The sequence below is a fragment of the Sapajus apella genome, unplaced genomic scaffold, assembly GCF_009761245.1.
Source record: "Sapajus apella isolate SASKATOON/1434 unplaced genomic scaffold, GSC_monkey_1.0 scaffold78, whole genome shotgun sequence".
In the NCBI taxonomy this organism is placed as follows: domain Eukaryota; kingdom Metazoa; phylum Chordata; class Mammalia; order Primates; family Cebidae; genus Sapajus; species Sapajus apella.
Window position 1 is genome coordinate 8,165,902 of NW_022437018.1, and position 23,005 is coordinate 8,188,906.

The 23,005-nt window shown below is 36.1% G+C and overlaps 1 protein-coding gene and 1 long non-coding RNA gene across 5 annotated transcripts in view; both read right to left on the reverse strand.

Annotated features, from left to right (window-relative positions):
• CTNNA3 (catenin alpha 3) overlaps positions 1-23,005 on the reverse strand; it is a 1,791,515-nt gene that overhangs the window by 394,207 nt on the left and 1,374,303 nt on the right. The window lies entirely within an intron of this gene.
• LOC116533037 lies at positions 3,749-22,856 on the reverse strand. Its single transcript, XR_004261050.1, has 3 exons — positions 22,643-22,856; positions 5,190-5,195; positions 3,749-3,761 (listed from the first exon to the last, which is right to left on the reverse strand). It is a non-coding gene; the product is annotated as an uncharacterized LOC116533037 (long non-coding RNA).

Genomic DNA, 23,005 nt, shown 5'->3' on the forward strand with positions numbered 1-23,005 from the left:
AAAAAAGCAATTATCTTCTGTAAAATGAAAAAGCTGGTCTATTTCTTCTGTTCCAGCATAGTTACTCTCTGATTCCATAAGTTTCTTCACAATCATACATGCATTGTATTTATTTTCTCTGGCTATATTTGGTTACAAGCAGAAATTCATTTGAATAGAATAAAAATGGATGAATGGGAAGATGGGTAGATGGCTGGATGGCCAGGTGGGTAGATAAAAGGAAAGAAGGATAGTTGGAGAAAAAGATGGGTGGATGGATACATAGATAATATGAATGTGAATGTGAATTATGATGTGAACGTGAATAAAGAGAAGTAGAGATTTATTTTTATAACTCTTCTATATCTCCCCCCAAAAATGAATTAAAAGCAGCTTCAAAAATAAGAGTCAAGTGTGCAATAAGCTTTATAACAAGGCCAACAGGAGCCATGTAATCAAAGTTAGGGAGCAGAGGTGTAATTACATTAAACATCCTGGAGTTAAGGTACAGCAATTAAGTATAAAATTGATTGTTGGAGGTCCAGGCAGAAATGAAGCAATGGGTTATATGGTTCATATTATCTAATAAAAGGAACCTGAACACTTTGAAATTTTCAAATGAAAATGAAAATTTCTATTCTCATCAGGATATACTTGAAAAGAATTTTCCTCCTCAATGCTGTATGCTAAGAGGAATGAATGTTTCATGTATGTATTTATGTTATTGGTTATTAAGTTAAAAAATGAACAATAGTCTTTACAAATGATGTTAATAAAATACAAAAGCATTCTTCATAAGACTATTTCTTTTTTACAGTATCAGATTACCTTCTGCAGAGAGTTAAAGTTCTAGAGTTGATTTGCACCTCCCTGATTTAACATACAGAAATAGCACTTGATTGCAATTCTAGAGAGAAAGTTAAGGCATAAATGAATGATTGATCTAAACAAGGCTTTTGACAGAATTGAGTCACAAATTATTTGAAATTGAGGTCAACAGTGAGTTACTTCTTGAAGGATGGTCATTCTGGGTTATCAGACAAAAGAACTAAGAGATATGTCAAGGCTCTACATCAAACTTCCTGATTGGGAGTCACTTCCCTGATTGCATTTTATCATTTCATTTTATATGCATTGTGTTTTCTCTGAAGTTCTGCAATGCTGTAGTCCTGAGCGAATAGTAAATTTCTTCCTCAGTAAACTTTATTATAACACAGTGGTTTTCAAACTTTACCATGCATCAGAATGACCAGAAAGGCCCATTAAAACAGAAATGGCTGGGGCCCACCCATGGAGTTCCTGGTTCAATAGGTCTAAAGTGCTGCAGAAGAACCTGTGCTGCAGAATTTTAACAAGTTTTCAACTGACGTGAATACTACTAGTTAGGGATTATCTTTTGATAATCACATCTAGCAGATATAATTGATTGACCCCCCATACTCATTACCAACATTGTTGCTAAAAGAACCATGAATTTGTTCAAGTGTCCAGTGACAACAGAGAAGAGAGAAGGTGATACAGTTCTCGATCAGTTAGACTGGGTTAGTCTACTCTGTGATCTTCCACACCGTACTAAAGAAAGAATTTTATTTTAACAGTTATTATTATTTTTCACCCTATTTGATGTTCTACAAAGGGAAGAAGCTTAGAAGATACACGTGCATAAATTATATATGTGTATGTATATATTAATATGTATGTGTCTGTATATGTGTGTGTATGTATGTGTGTGTATATTTGGCATATATATACACCAAATTGTATGTTTCAACACATAAAATATATATATGTGTATGCGTGTGTGTGTGTGTGTGTGTGTGTATCAAATCTGGTATACAAGCACACATTTGTGTATATACATATGCAGTATAACTCATATGATATACCTCAATATATTACTATATATATATATCTCGATATATCCTTTGATGTGGAACACATACACATATATATACACATACACACATGTATACACACATCAAATTTGGCATACACACAGACATATACATACATACACATACACTCATATATACACATATATTCATATATATACATACACATATATATAATTTATGTGTAAACACATACATTTGTTATCATCAGTTTCTCCCACCAAATTTACTCTTCTCTCTCCTCAGATATCTTCCACTCTTCATGTTCAATCAATCAATCAATCACTATGTCCTGCTGATTCAGCCTCTCCAATATGTTTCCGGCACATAGTAGTAGCTCAGTAATTATGCATTGAGTGAATATGTCTATGTAGCACAAGTTCTATTAACTCATGACCTAACTTCTAAGTATTGTTAGACTGAGAAAGTACATCATAATTCACCCAGTTTTGCAATGAAAACATATAATGATTGTCTTTTAATTAATGCACCTATTAACTTTACCATTAAGGTCAAAGGAATTATCATTAAGTTATCATTGAATCAGTTGCTATGCATTTGGTGTAGGTCTCGCTCGATGGAAAAGTTTGCTTCTCGAAACTTTTCTGTTCCTATTCACTAAAGCTTGGTCACTGCAATTCTTGGCTGTGCCTCGATAGTGCACATACAGTACATTTAGTATATTACTGACGGACAAAGCTCTGAAATTAAGAGGATTAATTAGGAGAAAACCCAAAATACCTAAAGCTAACATCAGTTCACTGAGTCAGCAAGAATGCTCTGAAAACCTTTTATGTTGAGGCATGAAAACCTCTCACAAATCATTTTATTATTTCTACCTTTGGAATTCTCCAAATCATCATGAGGCTGCCTGGAAACGTAAAGAAAGCATATATAAGCAATTTTGTTATTTTTAATTCTAATAATCTTAAATCTATCTACTCCTTTCTCCTCAAAAGACCTCATTGCCAGGCCTAGATGTCTATTATCCTCAAGATGCCTAGAGATACAAATATGACCTAGCTCTCATTGTTTCAGGCTATCTGCTTCCATCCTTCTATGCACTGTGATTTTCTTTTACTGCAGGAAAAAATCATTTCAATAGATATTTACTTATTGATATGTATAGTTTGATGATCGCAAAACCAAGGTTCAGTCAGATTAAGTATTAATGTCTAGAACTGCATAGCTAGCAAAAGATGAATCACAAAATACTTCTAAAAATGAAGCATTGTCCTATAAAGCTTTTAAAAGGTTAACAATCTCTTTGGAGATAAAACAAGAACATAACAAACTACTGGTGGCTGCAAATGTAGATTGTAATTATGTATTTATACTGTAATTTCAATATATTATCTGTTATACATCTGCCTGTGTTTCCTACTAGATGTAGAATACAAAGCAGAATAACAAAACTGTGACAGAAGAATAATATAAAGCTTCAGAGACATGAAAATGAGAAACAGTAGAGTTGAGATTGTAATACCTACCAATGTAGAAAACAGAAAGAAAAGCTAAAAGTTAGATTACAACAAGTTGTGGTTTGAACTTTAAGCCAAAGAATCTATTCTTAATTTGGTAGATAATTAACAGCATTTAGAAATTTCCAGTAGTATTCTAACATGACTAGTGGTGAGAAAGTAAATTTGATACTTGAGCTGCCTTAAAATTTCCTGTACAATGTAATTCAATATTTTTTCTGGGGAGTAATCAGCATTCTTTTTTTTTTTTTTTTTTTTTTTTTGAGATGGAGTCTCATTCTGTCACCCAGGCTGGAGTGCACTGGCACAATCTCATCTCACTGCAACGTCTGCCTTTCAGGTTCAAGCAATTCTCCTGCCAACAGCCTCCTAAATAGCTGGGATTGCAGGTGCCCACCACCACACTCAACTAATTTTTTTTATTTTTAGTAGAGATGAGGCTTCACCATGTTGGTCAGGCTGGTCTTGAACTCCTGACCTTGTGATCTGCCCACCTCAGCCTCCCTAAGTGCTGAGATTGCAGGCATGAGCCACCCTGCCCAGCCATCAGCATTCTTGATAAGAAAAAGTGAAGCATATTTCTGATAGACTTTCATGAGATGATGACCTCTTCTAGGAGATTAGACTGACTTCAAATAACCATCATGCTAACAGCCTGATTATTGTTAAGCAGAATCTCTGGAATAGCTGCATATAATCTAATAATGATTATCTAATCATCATTTTTAAATGAATCATCTCTATCAGGGGGATATATTTAAATTTACTTTTTCTAAATCCTATTTTCTTGCTGCATGCTGGAAATATGATTTTATTATCTGGTCATAATTAACTGTCTGCAAAGATCTTTTAACAGTGGTTTTCAACTGTGTTCCAATGCAAGTGTGGGTAGAGAGGGAAGAGGTGGGGTAAGAAGAGGCCCTCCTGAAAGTAGTGTGAGTTCCCACACTCAATTGCTGCTACAAAGACAGCAGCACTTTTTCCTCTGTTTTATATATTTAAGTTCAGTCTCATTGGCATAAAAGGTCATGTAATACTAAAAAGATTGGAAATCATTGCTCTACATAATGAATATAGAAGTCATGTATAAAATAGTAAAGCAGAAGCAGGAAGACAAGTTAAGAAGTTTTACAGTAGGCTAGAAGAAGAGTTCATAAAGATCTGAATGAGGAAGTTGGCAGTAGGAATGAACAGGTTGGAACATTTGCTACTAAGATAGAAACGTCAAGATTTTCTTACTGATTAGATGCAGGGAGGTAATAGAAAGGAAGAAATTCAAGATGACTAAGGTATTGACTAATCCTGATGTCTAGAAGAAAGTGGGCAAACTGTTATTAGTAATAGAGGAGCCAAAAGGAAAGGAAGTCTTGGTGGGTGAGTAAGAGTCTATTCACAATGAATTTGAAGTAGGCTTCAAGTCCAGATACCTATTAGATAGTCAGGACAGACAGAGATTGGTAAACATTTGCATAGAGATGACTGTTGGAGCCATGGCAACCGGCCAAATCATGCTTGATATTATGCTAATTTTCCTATAGTTTCAAAAAGGAACTGGGTAGTCATAATCAAATGTGTCTCTGTTGATAACTTGACAGACTTATTTTTTTTTAGATGGAGTCTCCCTCTGTTGCCCAGGCTGGAGTGTAGCGGCGTGATCTTGGCTCACCAAAACCTCCTCTTTCCAGGTACAAGCGATTCTCCTGCCTCAGCCTCCTGAGTAGCTGGGACTACATGTGCACACTACCATGCCCAGCTATCGGTTGCAATTTTAGTAGAGACAGGGTTTCACCATATTGGCCAGGCTGGTCTCCAATTCCTGACCTCATGATCCGCCCACCTCAGCCTTCCAAAGTGCTGGGGTTACAGGCATAAGCCACCATGCCCGGCTGCTTCACAGACTTTTAAGACAAGAGGGGCTTCATCCTTTCGGTGACACCTGTCATGTTATGGGAATACCAGTATTGTACATGAAAGTACCGTGGAAATTAAAATTACTGTTCAAATGTAAGATGGAGGTATTTATTGACATTATTATCATTGTAATAGAGACTTATCAACCTAAGACTTGTCTTTTCTTTAGCATTCGTTAACGAAATTGCTTTTATCTAATGTACTATAAGGCAAAATCCTACTCAAGTATTCTAAGCCTAGATTAAGAAATACGTAATCGTTGACTTGGTAATCTCTTTCTGGGCAATAACAGAACCAACTCTCCAGCAAATAAAGCTTAGTAGCAGAGATCCTATCTACATTCAGATTGGGGCTCACTGTATTTCACTGATAAGAAGATGGGGAAAGTGGCACCAGAATTGAAAGGTTGTAATTGTAGGACATGGTAGGTGACTGCATATGTAGGGAGCTGGGACAAAGGGAACACCTTCAGAGATTACCTGCAACAAGGCAGTGTCAGTTTATAAAGCCAAGACAAAACAGAAGTCAAGATACCATACCAGGAAGAAGGAATCAAAAGCAGACGCAGCTGACCCAAAGGCTACAAGGCCACAAATGTCAAATTTTTTCCTCTATGACTGCTGCTGTCAACTACAAAATAGGCTTTCTCCTGGTAAAGATAGCAGGTCACATATCTCTGTTACTGCTCAGGAAATAACCTGTCAGCACATCATCTCTGAACACAGAGGACAAGATAATTGTCCCATGTTCCGTCAGGCAAAAGTCCCAGTCAACTGAGGAAGTGGTAATATGGAACATGGTGTATTCGTATTAACCTTATCTCTCCTGTCTCTGGCTTCAGCAGGAAAAATTTTGGAGATGGCAATAATGCTTTTTAGTATTGGATTATTTCCTTAGTCTGTGTTAATGCAGGGAATGCATATCTAAGTTTTGTAGTCAATAATTAAGGTATATCTATGTTGAATGATGAAACAAAATCAAAACCAACATTGACTCTTTTTTTCTACATTTTCTATTTTTACTTCAACCAAAATGGAAGAAATATATACAATTCTGGATAGAGTTAAATTCCAAATCCACTGAGAGTATATTTGGTTTATGCGGTAGGAAAATTAGCTTATTATTAAAACAGATTTTTAAAGATTTATAGGAAGAGGCAAGTGGATGAAATTGCCCTGTCAGATATTTCATGACTTTTATGGGATAAAAGTAAAACTGTATGATTTCTATTGTACTTTCTCAGCTGTTACTCAAATTGATTATAACTATAAAGGAATTTCATTTTCTGATTCATCACCATGTTAAAATGACTATGAAGTCTTCTAAACAAAAGCATGAAATTCTGTCTCCTCTTCTAGTACTCAATTCGCACAGCAAGATCTCTTTAAAAATGGTCATCACATTTTCTGTTTATCCCTAAGTCTGTTTTAAAAATAGTTAAGGTTAGAATAACAAAATACACACACACACACACACACACACACACACACACACACACACGTTATAATCAATTTAAGTAACAGCTGAAAAAATACAATAGAAATCATAGAGTTTTATACTTTTAGCTCATAAAAGTCCTGAAATATTCTGACAGGGCAATTTCACCTACTTGCCCCTTTCTATGTATACGTGTGTATACACACACACACACACACACACACACACACACACACACACACACACACCATGCCTGTTGATTGATTCTGAAAACTAGAAGAAGTTGTATACTATTTATGTTTATAATCCAAGGGAGGATTAGCTATATGGATTTCAAGAAGACTCTACTTCACTAATGTTGTGACATTTTACAAAATGTTGGTTGTGTCATGCTGTAACCCCTAGCTTTAACACAAGTCATGAGCCGTTTAAAGCTTGATTAGCAAAGATAAATAACGAAAAGAAAAGTAGAACACCTCAGGGAGCAATTTCAAAAAAGGTGGAGTGATAAATAGAAAGCAGAGAAAGAATCGGACATGATATTTGTTGCACTGAAAATCCATGCCAAAAATAGTAATGACTGTTTTCTTTTTCTTGTCTATTTTCTTTTGAATATTGATACTTCACATTTTGTTAATTCTGAACAAGACTATGAAAATATTACATCATTTTACTGAATTAAAAACATTAGTGAAATATAACGTGTAAGTAAATAGATTCTGTAAGTTTATGTGTGAACTTACACTAGAAAGAGAAGAATGGCAGTAGATGTGGGGAGATGGAGGGAACCCAGTCTGATACATGCACTGGGATAAACATAGATTCATTTATTTTAAATTCATTCTTGAAATATATTAATCATTGAGAAAGATGCATCTACAGATTCTACATAAACACCCCAGTTCCATCCTTGCAAGCTGGGCATAGATGCCGAGACAGAATAAGAAATAAAATAATAATTTGGGCCAGGCACGGTGCCTCATGCCTGTAATCCCAGCACTATGGGAGGCTCAGGCAGGCAGACCACGAGGTCCAAGACCAGCCTGACCAACATGGTGAAACCCTGTCTCTACTAAAAATACAAAAATTAGCCAGGCATGGTGGCACACAAGTGTAATTCCAGCTACTCCAGAGGCTAAGGCAGGAGAATCGCTTGAAACCAGGAGGCGGAGTTTGCAGTGAGCCGAGATTGCACTACTACACTCCAGCCTGGCAACACAGCGAGACTTCGTCTCAAATAATAATAATAATAATATGAAATAATTTCTGGGAAAATGATGGGATTATAAACATGGAAACTTCCTGAAAACTGGTTTAAGAATATATTTAATCATATATTTTCAAAAAGTAAGTTTATATATTAAAAGGTAAATTTTACATCTGTACCAAAATTACCCTGTCTTTTGTCCTCTCTGCTTAAAGAAACATTCTGTTTTTCTGCAATATCTCTTCCTCATGTCCTCCATCCTATAGAGTCTCAAATATGCTCAGCCTCAAAATTAAGATGCTTTGAGCTTCCAAAAAACATTACCAAGATAAAGGTGGCTTTCAAAAAAGATGTTTCTTACTGTCTACATAATCCCTGCGGAGTTTAGCGTCATTGTGGATCCTGCAGCTCTACAACGTCAGTAAGGATCCTCAGTGTGTTCCCTTCTGTCCTCAGGCATAATGCTGCACAGCTGCAAGACAGCTACAGTAGCTAAGCTTCACGTCTACACATAACCAAAGACAGGAAGGGAGAAAGCAGGAGCAGAGCTCTCAATATCAATATCTCCTTCTCTTTATCTGGGAAGAACAAATCCCTAAGAGCTAATCATTATGCCTTATTATCCAGAAATGGGTGTCATGACCATTAGCAGCTAAAACATAAAGAGGGGTACCAAATATCTGGCGTTTTGTATGTAATATAAACGCATTTGGCAAAGGGCTGGATTAGGGGGTCTACTTGGAACTCCAAATAGAGATCACATATTTAAAGTACTTTAAAAATAATCTTTGCCAATAAAGAAGAAGATAATAGCAATTTATGAGCAAGATAATATTCAGATACTATAAGATCAGTCAATACTGAGGTATATAAGACAGTCTTCCGACATGGCAGCTACAAGCAGGAATTTATTAATTTATTATTTATTTTACAAGCAGGAATTTAGACTTAGTAAAATAACATTTATTTTTAAATGTTTGTTATTTTTCAGATGAGATTCAACATGAGAGGGAAAAAACAAGACTCTAAAGTCTACTGAGCTAAGATTAAAGAAATATATCAAGAAAATTAAAGGAGTTCTTCTTTGGCCCCAAGGATTTACCTGCGTGACCTAAAAAAGAAATGGAGATTTAGGCTATTAAGGGACACTATGAGAGTAATGACTAAAAGATCAGTTAATGAATGAATAATAGTCTATGTAACTTTAACCGAAGTGTTTGTCCAACTGCTACAATTTCTTGACGAATGTAAGCAGTGACAAATTTGATCTTATCGTTGCACTTTAGTTGTTCTTAAGAATTTTTTTTTAATTATTTTAAGTTCTGGGATTCATGTGTAGAATGTGCAGGTATGTTACATAGGTATACATGTGCCATGGTGGTTTTCTGCACCTATTAACCCATCACCTATCAACCCATCATCTCGGTTTTAAGCTCCACATGCATTATGTATTTGTCTTAATGCTCTCCCTCCCCTTTCCCTTAACCCCCTGGGGGCCTGACAGGCCCCAGTGTGTAATGTTCTTCTCCTTGTGTCCATGTGTTCTCATTGTTCAACTCCCACTTGTGAGCAAGAACATGTGGTGTTTGGTGTTCTGTTCCTGGGTTAGTTTGCTGAGAATGATGGTTTCCAGGTTCATCCATGTCCCTGCAAAGGACATGAACTCATTCTTTTTTGTGGCTGCATAGTATTCCATGGTATATGTTTGCCACATTTTCTTTATCCAGTCTATCATTAATGGTCATTTGGGTTGGTTCCCAGTCTTTGCTATTGTAAATAGTGCTGTAATAAATATACATGTGCATGTGTCTTTACAGTAGAAATATTTATAATCCTTTGGGTATCTACACAGCACAGACATTTGTTAAAGTCTTTTTGAAATTCAAAAGAATCTTATGAGTAAAATAAGGACTAAAACTCAAACAGCATTACTTGGGGTTAGTATTATTCTGTTTCTTTACTTATTATTTCACCAAGCAAATAATGATTTTCCTAAAACACCATTATTTTAAGGTCAACTTTTAGGATAGAAAACTCCATTATGACAGCTCATATAGAAACAGAAAGCTTAGTGGTGACAATCAATACTCAATTAGTGAGGACATTGCTGGAAAATATGACTTGTTTCTTTTGAAAAATCCCCGAGAATCGACACGTCTTTTTCTCTTGCAACCTTTCATCGTTTCCTACAATAAGGCCAACTTTCCAAGTGACCACTTAGTGAAAGGAGAATCCCGTGTTTCTATGGTGGAGCTACCGTGGTTCTCATCCAACTTCCTGCCATGCTTTGGCCACTGACTGTTCGGGCTCTATGTCCAGCTTGCAAGAATGGAGCCATGGGGCAGTGATACAGAATTTGAAAACAGATGAGTGTAATAGGAGTGCTTACTCTGCCTTTCAGAATTTAGGCAGAGAGAAACAGGGACTGCCATAGCTCAGTGAATTTTGACTCCATAATTTTTAATAAACTGCATATGTAATTAACCAGTTAGGAGGCTACTTTTCCTGTCTGGTTCATTGCGTACGTGCAACCACAGCAGAAATCACAAAAGTAGCTGCAGCACTGGGAGAACCCAGCCTCTGAAATGTGTCAGAGTATTTATCTCTGCAAAATAGAAGTAGATGATAAAATAGCAAGGTTAAAGGGCGGACACTTGCAGATCAAGCCTTTAAACAAACTTCCATTTTGAAGACATACTATAACTTAGATGGGTTCATTAAGTAGACACAAGGCATTTGGAAGTAATAAAGTTAGCCATGGTTTCAAACTAACACTGTAGGGAAAATTATGAAATAATCATAAAATAGCTGACCCATTACTTAGCAATGTACCCTATACGTTGTAATGTGCATTATATATAAACATACAATATGTGTAATATGTTACACATACACACATCTATATATGTACACTTTAAAAATGCATTGCTAAAGATGAGATAAGACAGTTACAGTGGCTATTACCTCACATTTCTCTTCTCCAGTATCCATCACCTTTTCTTCCAGCCCTGCATTTTCTTTCAGGAACTCACCATTTCCCATGTGTGGATATTTTATTGGGAGATGGTACCACCCTTTTACTCTTTAAGCCAAAGAAACCATGTCTTCTCCTTCCCCACAGTAACCATAGACAGAGTTGGCAAGTGATCTCTTCAGTCAAAAAGATTGTCTTTCCTAGGATTTTGAATCTTGAGCTAGCAACAAGGTAAATAAGAACACAGGATCTTCCATTTTTCTCTAGTTTTACAGATGTGTTCAGAGAAACATTTATGACACATGAAACCTATGATAGGAAAATAAACCTTGAGGACCTGAAATCACTAAGCTAAAGAGAAAAGTCAAATTGGGAACTACTTAGGGCCAACCTGCCTCCAATTCTATTTAAAGCCATCCCTCTGCTCACTGAGATAAATGCGTATCTGATTGCGTCCTTTGGAGAGGCTAATCAGAAACTCAGAAGAATGCAACCATTAGTCTCTTGTCTGCCCATGACCTGGAAGCCGCCTCCCTGCCGCAAGTCTTCCCACCTTTGTTTCAAGTTACCCCTCCTTTCCAGGCCAAACCGATGTTCCTCTTACACATGTTGATTGATGTCTCATGTCTCCCTAAAATATATAAAACCAAACTGTGTTCTGACCATTTTAGATAGATGTCGTCAGGACTGCCTGAGGCTGTGTCACAGGTGTTTGTCCTCAACCTTGGCAAAATAAACTTTCTAAGTTAACTAAGACCTGTCTCAGATTTTCAAGGTTCACAAACCTAAAAATGCTGACCAGATATAGTTAAAAAATTGTACCACGGGGATAGAAGAATAATTTTTTAAAATCCTCCGAAATCAGAAATTACAAAAAATATAAACCCGGAAGAGAAAGTGAGTGCTACAGAGATGTTTGCCCTGGGAACTCTGCCTAAAGTAGCAGGTCAATTCCAATGAACCATGCATAAGAGAGGATGCAAAGTCTGCACCCTGGGTGGGGAGGAAAATTGGATCAGAATTAGCCTTCACTGCATAAAGCTTGAACTTTCAAAGCGTCAAACTCATTATTTCATGATGAAATAAGACTGTATGACCCATTCAGGGGGAAATAGTTAGCATATGTAAACTTGAAGACAAATTTGAAGAAACTACGCAGAATGAAGCACAAAGAATCACAGAAATGGAAAATAAAAAGAGAATAAAGTCAAACTGAAAAACCAGATTCAATATATGCTTACTAAAAAGCCCACAGTAATTTCCAGACTTAAGCAAGTTGAACAGCTAAGAATAGAAAAATAAAAGTAATATATATCCAGAAATAGTAAAATACAATGAGGAAAAAAAATTTTTTTGAGACAGAGTCTCGCTCTGTCACTCAGGCTGAGTGCCACCCCCACCTCCCAGGTTCAAGTGATTCTCCTGCCTCAGCTACCTGAGTAGCTGGGACTACAGGTGCATGCCACCACATCCGGCTAATTTTTTAAATTTTTAGTAGAGAAGGGGTTTCATCATATTGGCCAGCCTTGTCTTGAGCTCCTGACCTCGTGATCTGCCAGCCTTGGCTTCCCAAAATGCTGGGATTACAGGCGTAAGAAATTATTCCCGGCCTACAATGAGGAAAATTTTTTTTAAATCACCATGAGAATATCACAGCTACAATTCTTACTGACGAATGTTAAAATTACTGGGCAAAACATTAGGAGAAACAGTACACTTGCATGGTGTGAAAATATTTCCCAAACCGTATTTATTCAATATCCCAGTGCTTGTAGAGCAAATCCCGTAATACTCCTGCCACTAGGAGTGTTATTTATTCTCTTCCACTTGAGTATAAACTGGACCTGGTAACTCAATTCTAAACAATAGAGCATGGAAAGGGAGTAGTAGCAGCTTTATACTGAAGAAACATGGCAAGCACTATCTTAAACAAGTGATTGAAGTTAATATCACTAGTTAATAGTCATGGTGATATCATAAATTCCTGTTACTGGATGATGAGAAAGGTATTTCATCTGTGTGGTATTCTTCCCTAAAATCTGTAATCCCAGCGAAATCATAAACACTTTAGATAAATCCAAATTGAGGGTAATTCTACAAAACGCTCGTCAAATGCTCTTTAAAAGTATCGAGATAGGTATATACAAGGAAAAAATCTAAAGTTCGTAACCTAAGCTTCTACTTTAAGAAGCCAGAAAAAGAGCAAATAAAATTCAAACTAAGCAGAAGAGAATAAATCACAAAAATTAGAGCAGGAATCAATGAATATGGAAGCAGAAAATCAGTAAAGAAAGTCCACAAAATAAAAACCTAGTTATTTGAAAAGAACAATTTATAAGCCTGTAGCCAGGTTAACTAAAAAACGTAGAGAAGATACAAATTACTAACATCATAATGAAATGGGGGCCGTGATGACTGATCTCATGAACACTAAAAAGATAATAAAGAAACACTATGAACAACCCTGTACTCACAAATATGATAACCTAAATAAAATAAATAATTCATTCAAAAACATATTATACCCAAACTCATACAGAGAATAAACAGGTAATATGAATAGGCTTATATCTATTGAGAAGATTGGGTCAATAACTCATAACTTCCAAAAGAGAAACTCATAATTTCTAAAAAAGAAAGGACCAGGACCAGATAGATTCACTGGTTAATTCTACCAAACACTGTAGGAGGAAATTATACCAATTATTTCAATCTTTTCCAGAAGATGGAAGCAGAGTGAATGCTTTCTACCTCATTCTATGAGGCCATAATTACCCTATTACCAAATCCACACAAAGACATTGAAAGAAAGGAAAATTATAGATGAAAATTTCTTATAAACATAGATGCCAAAATTTTTAAGAAAATGTTAACAAAACTAATTCAATAATGTATCAAAAGAATTATATACTAATTATTTTAGTACATAATTTTATTATAAATATTTATAAATAAATTTATAAATAAATCTAAGAATCACATAGATTTATCCCAGGTATGTAAAGCTGGTTCAGCCTTCAAAAGTCAATTAATATAATACATCATATGTTGATAGGCTAAAGAAGAAAAATCTAATGGTAATACCAAAAGATACAGAAAAAGCATTTGGCAAAATCTTACGCCCATTCATAGTAAGAACTCACAAGCCGGGCGCGGTGGCTCAAGCCTGTAATCCCAGCACTTTGGGAGGCCGAGGCGGGTAGATCACGAGGTCAAGAGATCGAGACCATCCTGGTCAACATGGTGAAACCCCGTCTCTACTAAAAATACAAAAAATTAGCTGGGCATGGTGTGCGTGCCTGTAATCCCAGCTACTCAGGAGGCTGAGGCAGGAGAATTGCCTGAACCCAGGAGGCGGAGGTTGCAGTGAGCCGAGATCGCGCCATTGCACTCTAGCCTGGGTAACATGAGTGAAACTCCGTCTCCAAAAAAAAAAAAAAAAAGAACTCTCAGCCAAGTAGGAATAGAGGGGACCTTTCTCCACTTGATAAGAACATCCACTAAATGCCTACAGTTAACATCATATATAATGGAGACAAACTAGATTTCTTCCCACTAAGATCAGGAAGAAGGCAAGATGTCCACTCTCACCACTTGTGAATGTATTAAACAAGAAAGAAAATAAAAACTATTTGGACTGGGAAGGAAGATTAAAAATCTCTTTGTAGGTGACATGACTGTCTGTGGAGAAAATAGCAAAGAATCAAAAAAAAAAAAAAAAAAAAAAAAAAGTCCTAGAATGAACTGATTGCAGCAAGCTTGTAGGATACACCTCAAGTCTTTTGATTTCTTATATACCAGAAATGAAAAACTGAAATTTGAAATTAAAAACACAATGCCATTAACTAGCACCAAAAAAGAGACACTTGGAATAAATCTAAAAATATTTACAAGATCCATATGAAGAAAATTACAAAACTCTGATGAAAGAATTCAAAGAAGATCTACATAAATGGAGAGAGAGGTCCTGTGCCTAGATAGGATTCAGTATGGTTTAGATGTCAGTTCTTCCCAACTTGATCCACACATTTAATACAATCCCTATCAAAATCCCAGCCAGGTATTTTGGATATTTGCCAATTGACCCTAAACTTAATATGGAAAAGAAAAAGACCCAGAATACTCAACACAATATTGAAGAACAAAATTAGAGGCCTGACACTATGTGACTTCAAGACTTACTATAAAGCTACAGTAATCACGATAGTAATCATGACAGTGTTGTGTTTGTGAAATAATATATATAAAGAACAAGAAACTGTGAAAAATTGTTACATTTTGAAAGATACTATGAAGACATAACAACTAAATGCAATGTGATAGTCTGGAACAGAAAACAGACATTAGCAGGAAAAGTAGTGAAGTCTGAACAAAGTCTACAGTTGCCTTGCACAAATGCTAATTCATTAGTTTTGACAAATATACCAGGATAATGTAAGATGTTAACTTTAAGGGAAGCTGGTAGGAAGGTATGTGGGAACTTTCCTAGCCGTACTATCATTGAATCTCTTCTGTAAACACAAAAGTAGTTTAAAATAAAAGGTTTAAAAAAGGATTCTAGGCCAAATGTCTCTCATGTGCATACATACAAAAGTCCTGATAAAATTTTAGCAAAGCAAAAGAAAGATACTATTCCATGTCCAAATTAGATCCATTTCAGGAACACAAGATTATTTTAATATTAAATAATCAATTAGTTTTCTAACTCATCTTATTTACAGATTAAAAGGGAAATTAGATATAAACTTCTCAACACATAACAGAAATCAAACATGAATTCATGATACAATTATTTACCCAAACTAGGAATAAAAGGGAACATCTTTAATTTGACATAGCACATTCACAAAACTTTACAGTGAACATGATATTCAAATGTAAAATGTACAGCCTTATTTTAAACTAAGATAATAGCAACAAGGATCAACACTAACACCACTTCTCTTCAGCAGTGCCTTGGTTATTGTAACCAGCACATTAATTAAAGGCATAAAAATGACAAAAGAAACAAAGAAATGGACAAACTACAACAAACTTAGGGCAAAGGTTAAGAATATACAGTGCATTCTGGGAGAAAAAAAAAAGAAACGATAGTGATGAAAACCTTCCTTACCAGTTACCATGGCATTTTAAATTTAGAATAATTAAGATGCACAGCGTAACAGTAGAGTCAGACATACCAACTGTTGGAACAAAAGACAAACTTTTACACAGACAAAGCGTTTATACTTGACATATGCTACATCTGGCTGTGTACATCATGGATAAGAAAAACTTTTTATTTAAATAATTATTATTGAAAAGTTTTCATATAATTAGGCATATGAAGTGAATAAAAGTTTTGTCTTAATATATGAAAAAATTCAAATAGTTAAGATCTTAAATGAGAAAGGAAAAACTTGAAAATTTTAAAGGACAATGTAGAACAATATTTTTAAGTCCTCAGTACAGAGAGGGATATAAAACCACAAACCTTGAAATTTTCTTTATCAATAACAACATAAAAAGAACAAAAAGGAAATACAAACTTTGAAAAGATAAAATATATACAACCCATAGTATCCAGAAAAATAAAAACAACCGAAGAGAAAAACGGATCAATGGCAGAGAGATATTTCAAAGAAGTGAAAAAAAGAGATAGTGACAAACATATTGGGGAAAAGCAGCTCAATCTCATAGGTCATAGGGAATCAGGGAATGCAAATTATAAACATGATATCATTTAGATATTTCACATTCACACATTGGCCAAAAATACAAAAAGTCTAAGTCTACAGAAGACTGTTAAACCTCTGAACTCCTCTTTCACTCCTTGTTGGAGTAGAAAATAAAAAAATCTTTTGGAAAACAATTTGGTATAGCCTTGTAAATCTGAACAGTAACAGAATCTATGGCCCTGTCCTTCAGTCCCAAACATGCATCCTAGGAAGCTTTTGCAACAGATGCACCAGAATTAAATTGTTCATAGTAGCTTTGTACCTGATAGAAAAAAGAGAAAACGAGAATGAGAAGGAACAGAGAAATGCCCTAATAATCCATAAGCTCATCAGTAGTACAATAAATATATTTTGATACATTTATATAATGGAGTAATACATCTGTATTTTGAAAACAGAATGTGGAAAAAACAAGTTGCAGAGGATTCAAAAATTAAAATTTGATCCTACACTAAAATAATACTCAAGTGTGTCCACACACAACACACACATATAAACCATACACACACACCCCTGAGTATTATGTTGTATTAACTATAAGAACAAGTATCAAAATGAGCAATACAAATTTCAGAACAGTGAATAAGAGCAGGGAAAGAGGGCATGCGGTATGGTTAAGCACAAAGATATTTACTTATTTATTATTAGTATAGTATTTTAAGTACATATATTTACTTTTGTATTTGAGATACACTGCCTAGTTTTCAAAGGTTCACAACAAAATATTTCAGTCATATCAACTTTTGTGGTTCTGGCTCCTCTCCCTTCTGCCTCTCCCTGGTGGCACACACAGCTTCACATGCCTGCCCTTCACATCAAGGCTCGTCCCCAGCCCCCTCTCAACTCCCACTACATAAAAGCCCTGATTTAGGTTAGCCAAGTTAATTTCTCTTGCTTCCATCCAAGAATGTCTTCTGAAACACAATATAAACATAACATTTCCAACTCAGAATGACAAAAACTATCTTCCTAGGTATTTATTAGTGGTATTCCTTCCATTTCATTAATGTTAGTTTTATCGTTTTTAGATCATATGCATGCACCTATCAAGTTTGAGCTTCTTTTGCTGACTTCTAGAAGAGAGTTTGTACAAAACAGTGTTGATAGTAATGTATCCAACATATAGGGACACATGAAGAACCGAAAAGAATTTTAAAAAATGGTGAAGCAAACAGAGTCAAACCTTTTTCCTCAAGCGGACTGTGCATTTGGCTCATTATTCAGTCTTTAATCCTATGCTGCCTGCCTTCCACCATCCCAATTTAAAATCCCCTTAAGCAAAATTAGCACAAAGAGTCAACTGAAAGAAAATAAAGATATATGATTTTAAATTCTGATGGCACTTTATACTTTTCTAGGAGCTTTTAGGGTAAAGTCTTCCTGTTCATGAAGTAGACAGTTTAGATACTGCTTGTGTTACAAATAAGGAAGTCAGCGTCCAGGTAGGTTAAAAGATTCATCTGAGGTTATAGAGAAATTATCAATGACAACTCTGACACTGATGCTACAGATTCAGAGAGGACTGTCTTTTTCTTTAAAAGGGAAAATGTGTATAAAGCCCTTGTTATAATCATGGATACATAGTGAAATACTTAATAAAGACAAATACATCTTTCCAATCCCTGGCACTCTAACTCACTTATCAATCCCATGCAGCTGATTATTCTGAGCTATAAATCTAAAGTCTCAGCACGAATATTCACCGAACAGTATCCAAAGTCACCAAGTGGCTCTTCCCATCCTGACCCAACTAAATGTATTTTGACAATATGTCACTTATTAATTGTTACTACACTAAGATTATCACATAATCCCACATTCCAAGCAAATAATAAAAATCGTCACATACCTGAAAGGTTAGAAAAGGAAAATCCAGATTTTACACAATACATTTTCAGTGTCCAGACCCTTAACTAAATTTTTTTTAGCGTTCCCTCTGGAATCATGCACAGTGGACACAACACAAAACTGGCCATCAGCCACCTGGATTTTGTGTTCTATAGTTTGACTTTCAGCAAATCACATAGCTTCCCTGAGTCTCAGCCTCCTCATCTAAAGATAGGCAGTTTAACTAGATATTCAATAAGGTCTTTCCCTGTTCTAAGTCTTCTTTTATTTTATTTTTTTAACTGCCACCAATTTATAGTATCTTCTTGTTACTGCCAATATAGAAATCCAAATGACAGCTTCAACACCGGTGTTTCTCAATAATGCACTTTATGCTGTAGTACAGAAGGGCTTAGTGAATCGGTGATGCTGCCAAAATTAGAATTTACGGCTGTGCCTAATCAATTGTTTTTCTAGTAAGCCATAGTGCCTCATACTGCCTCCACTTAACAATAAAACAAGATTTAAAGGGAAAAACTGTATGATTTCATACTGGCATATGCAAGGGTAAAATTGAAAGACGGTACTATAAAATCATCACACCATAACGACCATTGAGTGCGTATGCGCTGCAAAATATGTGTGCTTGTCTGCCCTTGCCAGACAGATAGCAATGTTTGGTTCAAAGGATTATTGTGGAGTTAAAAAAAAAAAAAAAAGCATTAAAGGCTAGTTGTCTTTATGTCTGAAAGCTTTGCATGCAAAAGTACATTATGGAACAGTACTTACTAGAAAAAGAACAATTTTACTTCTAAAGGAAAGAGACTTAAGCAACCAGCTTAAAACTAGAGTGTTGAACAATGAGAACACATGGAAACAGGGAGGGGAACATCACACATTGGGGTTTGTTGGGGGGCTAGGGGAGGAATAGCGGGGAGTAGGGATATTGGGGAGGTATAACATTGGGAGAAATATCTAATGTAGGTGATGGGGTAATGGAGGCAGCAAACCACCATGGCATGTGTATACCCATGTAACAATCCTGCAAGATCTGCACATGTACCCCAGAACTTAAAGTATTTAAAAAACAAAACTAGGCTGAAAAAAATGTTAATTAAAGTCTAACTTATCTCTTTCTGGATCCTAAGTTACTAACAAAAAAAAAATTAGCTAACAGTTACTGAGCCTGTGTGTACCAGGCACAACTGTAAGCATGTTTTATGTATTAATTCATTTTATCTTCATAAGATCCCTCTGAATCAGATACTATTAATATTCCCAGTTTATAGATGAAGATGCAGATTTGAAGCTTTATGACTAGTACAGAGCAGAACGGGAATCAAGAATAGTTTTGTTAAACATGTGCATTTCTTCCTGTATGTAAAGTGGTCATGGTAATAATTGTTACATGTGATTTTCATATATTCATAAAGGAGTGCATGTTAACGTGTGCACTCTCCAATGATGTAAAATAAAAATTATTAAGAACTAAGAATTGATCATGGTGGAAAAGCTTTTTCATGCACTTCTGAATTCAGTTTGCCAGTATTTCACTGAGGATTTTGACATCAATATTCATCTGGGACATTGGCCTAAAATGTGTGTGTGTGTGTCTGTGTGTGTGTGTCTGCCAGGTTTTGGTATCAGGACGACACTGGCCTCATAAAATAAGTTAGGAAGGAGTCCCTCTTGTTCTCTTTTTTTGGAATAGTTTCAGAATGAATGGTACCATCTCCTCCCTGTACCTCTTGTAGAATTAGGCTGTGAACATGTCTGGTCCTGGGCGTTTTTTGGTTGGTAGGCATTCATTACTGCCTCAATTTCAGAACCGGTTATTGATCTATTCAGGGATTCGACTTCTTCGTGGTTGAGTCTTGGGAGGGTGTATGTGTCCAGGAATTTATCCATTTCTTCTAGATTTTCTAGTTTATTTGCATAGAGGTGTTTATAATATTCTCTGATGGTAGTTTGTATTTCTGTGGAATCAGTGGTGATATCCCCTTTGTCAGTTTTTATTGTGTCTGTTTGATTCTTTGCTCTCTCTTTTCTTCTCTATTAGTCTGGATAGCAGTCTATTTTCCTGATCTTTTCAAAAAATCAGCTCCTAGATTCATTTATTCTTTTTGAAGGGTTTTTGTATCTGTCTCCTTCAGTTCTGCTTTGATCTTAGTTACTTCCTATCTTCTGCTAACTTTTGAATTTGTTTGCTCTTGCTTCTCTAGTTCTTTTAATTTTGATGTTAGAGTGCCAATTTTAGATGTTTTCTGCTTTCTCCTGTGGGTATTTAGCTCTATAAATTTTCCTCTCAACACTGCTTTAGCTGTGTCCCAGAGATTCTGGTATATTGTGTCTTTGTTCTCATTGGTTTCAAAGAACTTATTTATTTCTGCTTTTTGTTGTTTACCCAGTAGTCATAAAGGAGCAGGTTTCAGTTTCCATGTAGTTGTGCAATTTTGAGTGAGTTTTTAAATCCTGAGTTCTAATTTGATTGCTGTGGTCTTGAGAGAATATGTTAACTTCTCTTCCCGGGTCCACAAGAAGCGTGGTTTCAAAGGCAAGAACTTCCCAGCAACATGCCTGACCTGCCTTCTTTCACGTCTCCATCCAGGAGCTTAGAGGTCTTTGTCTAACTTTCATGAGCTCGGGATTATAGACTGCCCAGGTGAGCTTCTTTTGTTTAGAAAAGCCCAGGAAAAGCTATGGGAGGACTGTGGGCCAAACAACCAATCAGATGTCAGAATCAAAGATCAATCACTCTAGCAGAAGTTTGAAGGAACTCCTCTCATGGGACAGGAAATTGAATGGGGTGGGAGTAACTCCCAGATTAAAAGATCCCCTGCCCCTTACTTGTGTGGATTTCCCTCTCTGGGATCCCCTTTCATGACAGCATGGGAGCTGGCTTTCTCTCTCTCCCTACTTCTCTTTCTCCGTCTCTCTGTCTAATAAATCACTTTTCTGCAAAAGCTCTTGGAGTCCGACATTTACTTGAACAATATCACCATGCCAGGGCCTCCTACCCATTCTTGGGTGGATGAGAGCCCAAGGACCTAAGCACCTCGGGCACCTTGGGCACTTCCCATCAGGGAGCTGAGCCTCCCCCACGTCTCGCTACCCAGTCACAGTCTGAGAGACTGTTATGATGATTTTTGTTCTTTTGCATTTGCTGAGGAGTTTTTTACTTTCAATTATAGGGTAAATTTTAGAATAAGTGTGATGTGGTTCTGAGAAGAATGTATTGAAGTGGAGAGTTCTGTAGTTGTCTATTAGGTCCGCTTGGTCCAGAGCTGAGTTCCAGTCCTGGATAACCTTGTTAATTTTCTGTTTCGATTTGTCTAATATTGACAGTGGGTTGATAGTCTCCCAATACTATTTTGTGGGAGTCTAAGTCTCTTTGTAGGCCTCTAAGAACTTGCTTTATGAATCTGGGTGCTCCTGTATTGGGTGCATATATATTTAGGATAGTAACCTCTTCTTGTTGCATTAATCATTTTACATTATGTAATGCCCTTCTTTGTCTCTTTTGATCTTTGTTGGTTTAAAATCAGTTTTATCAGAGACTAGGAATGCAATCCCTGCTTTTTTGTTTGTTGGTTGGTTTTCCATTTGCTTGGTAAATCTTACTCCATCCCTTTATTTTGAGCCTATGTGTGTCTTTGCATGTGAGATGGGTCTTCTGAACACAGCACAACAATGGGTCTTGACTGTTTATCCAATTTGCCAGGCTATGTCTTTTAACTGGGGCCTTTAGCTCATTTATATTTAAGGTAATATTATTATGGGTGAATTTTATCCTGTCATTATGATGCTAGCTGGTTATTTTACCCATAAGTTGATGCAGTTTCTTCTTAGTGTCAATGGTCTTTACAATTTGGTATGTTTATACAGCGGCTGGTACTGGTTTTTCCTTTCCATATTAAGTGCTTGCTTCAGGAGCTCTTGTAAGGCAGTCCTGGTGGTGACAAAATCTCTCAGGATTTGCTTGTCTGTGGAAGTTCTCCTGGATAATATCCTGAAGCGTGTTTTCCAACTTGGTTTCATTCTCCCTGTAACTTTCAATCAAACGTCGGTTTGGTCTTTTCACATAGTCCCATATTTCTTGAAGGCTTTGTTCATGTCTTTTTTCTTTTTTCTCTAATCTTGTCTTCACACTTTATTTCATTAAGTTGATCTTCAATCTCTGATATCCTTTCTTTCACTTGATTGATTTGGCTGTCGACTTCATCCCTGGGATCCCAAGCTGGTTCAATGTACACAAATTAATAAACATAATCTAACACATAAACAGAACCAATGACAAAAACCACAGAATTATCTCACTAGATGCAGAAAAGGGCTTTGATAAAATTCAACACCCCTTCATGCTAAAAACTCTAAATAAACTAGGTATCGAGGGAACATATCTCAAAATAATAAGAACTATTTATGACAAACCCACAGTCAATATCACACTGAATGAGCAAAAGCTGGAAGCATTCCCGTTGAAAACCAGCACAAGACAAAGATGTCCTCTCTCACCACTCCTATTCAACATAATATTGGAAGTCATGCCCAGGGCAATCAGGCAAGGGAAAAAAATAAAG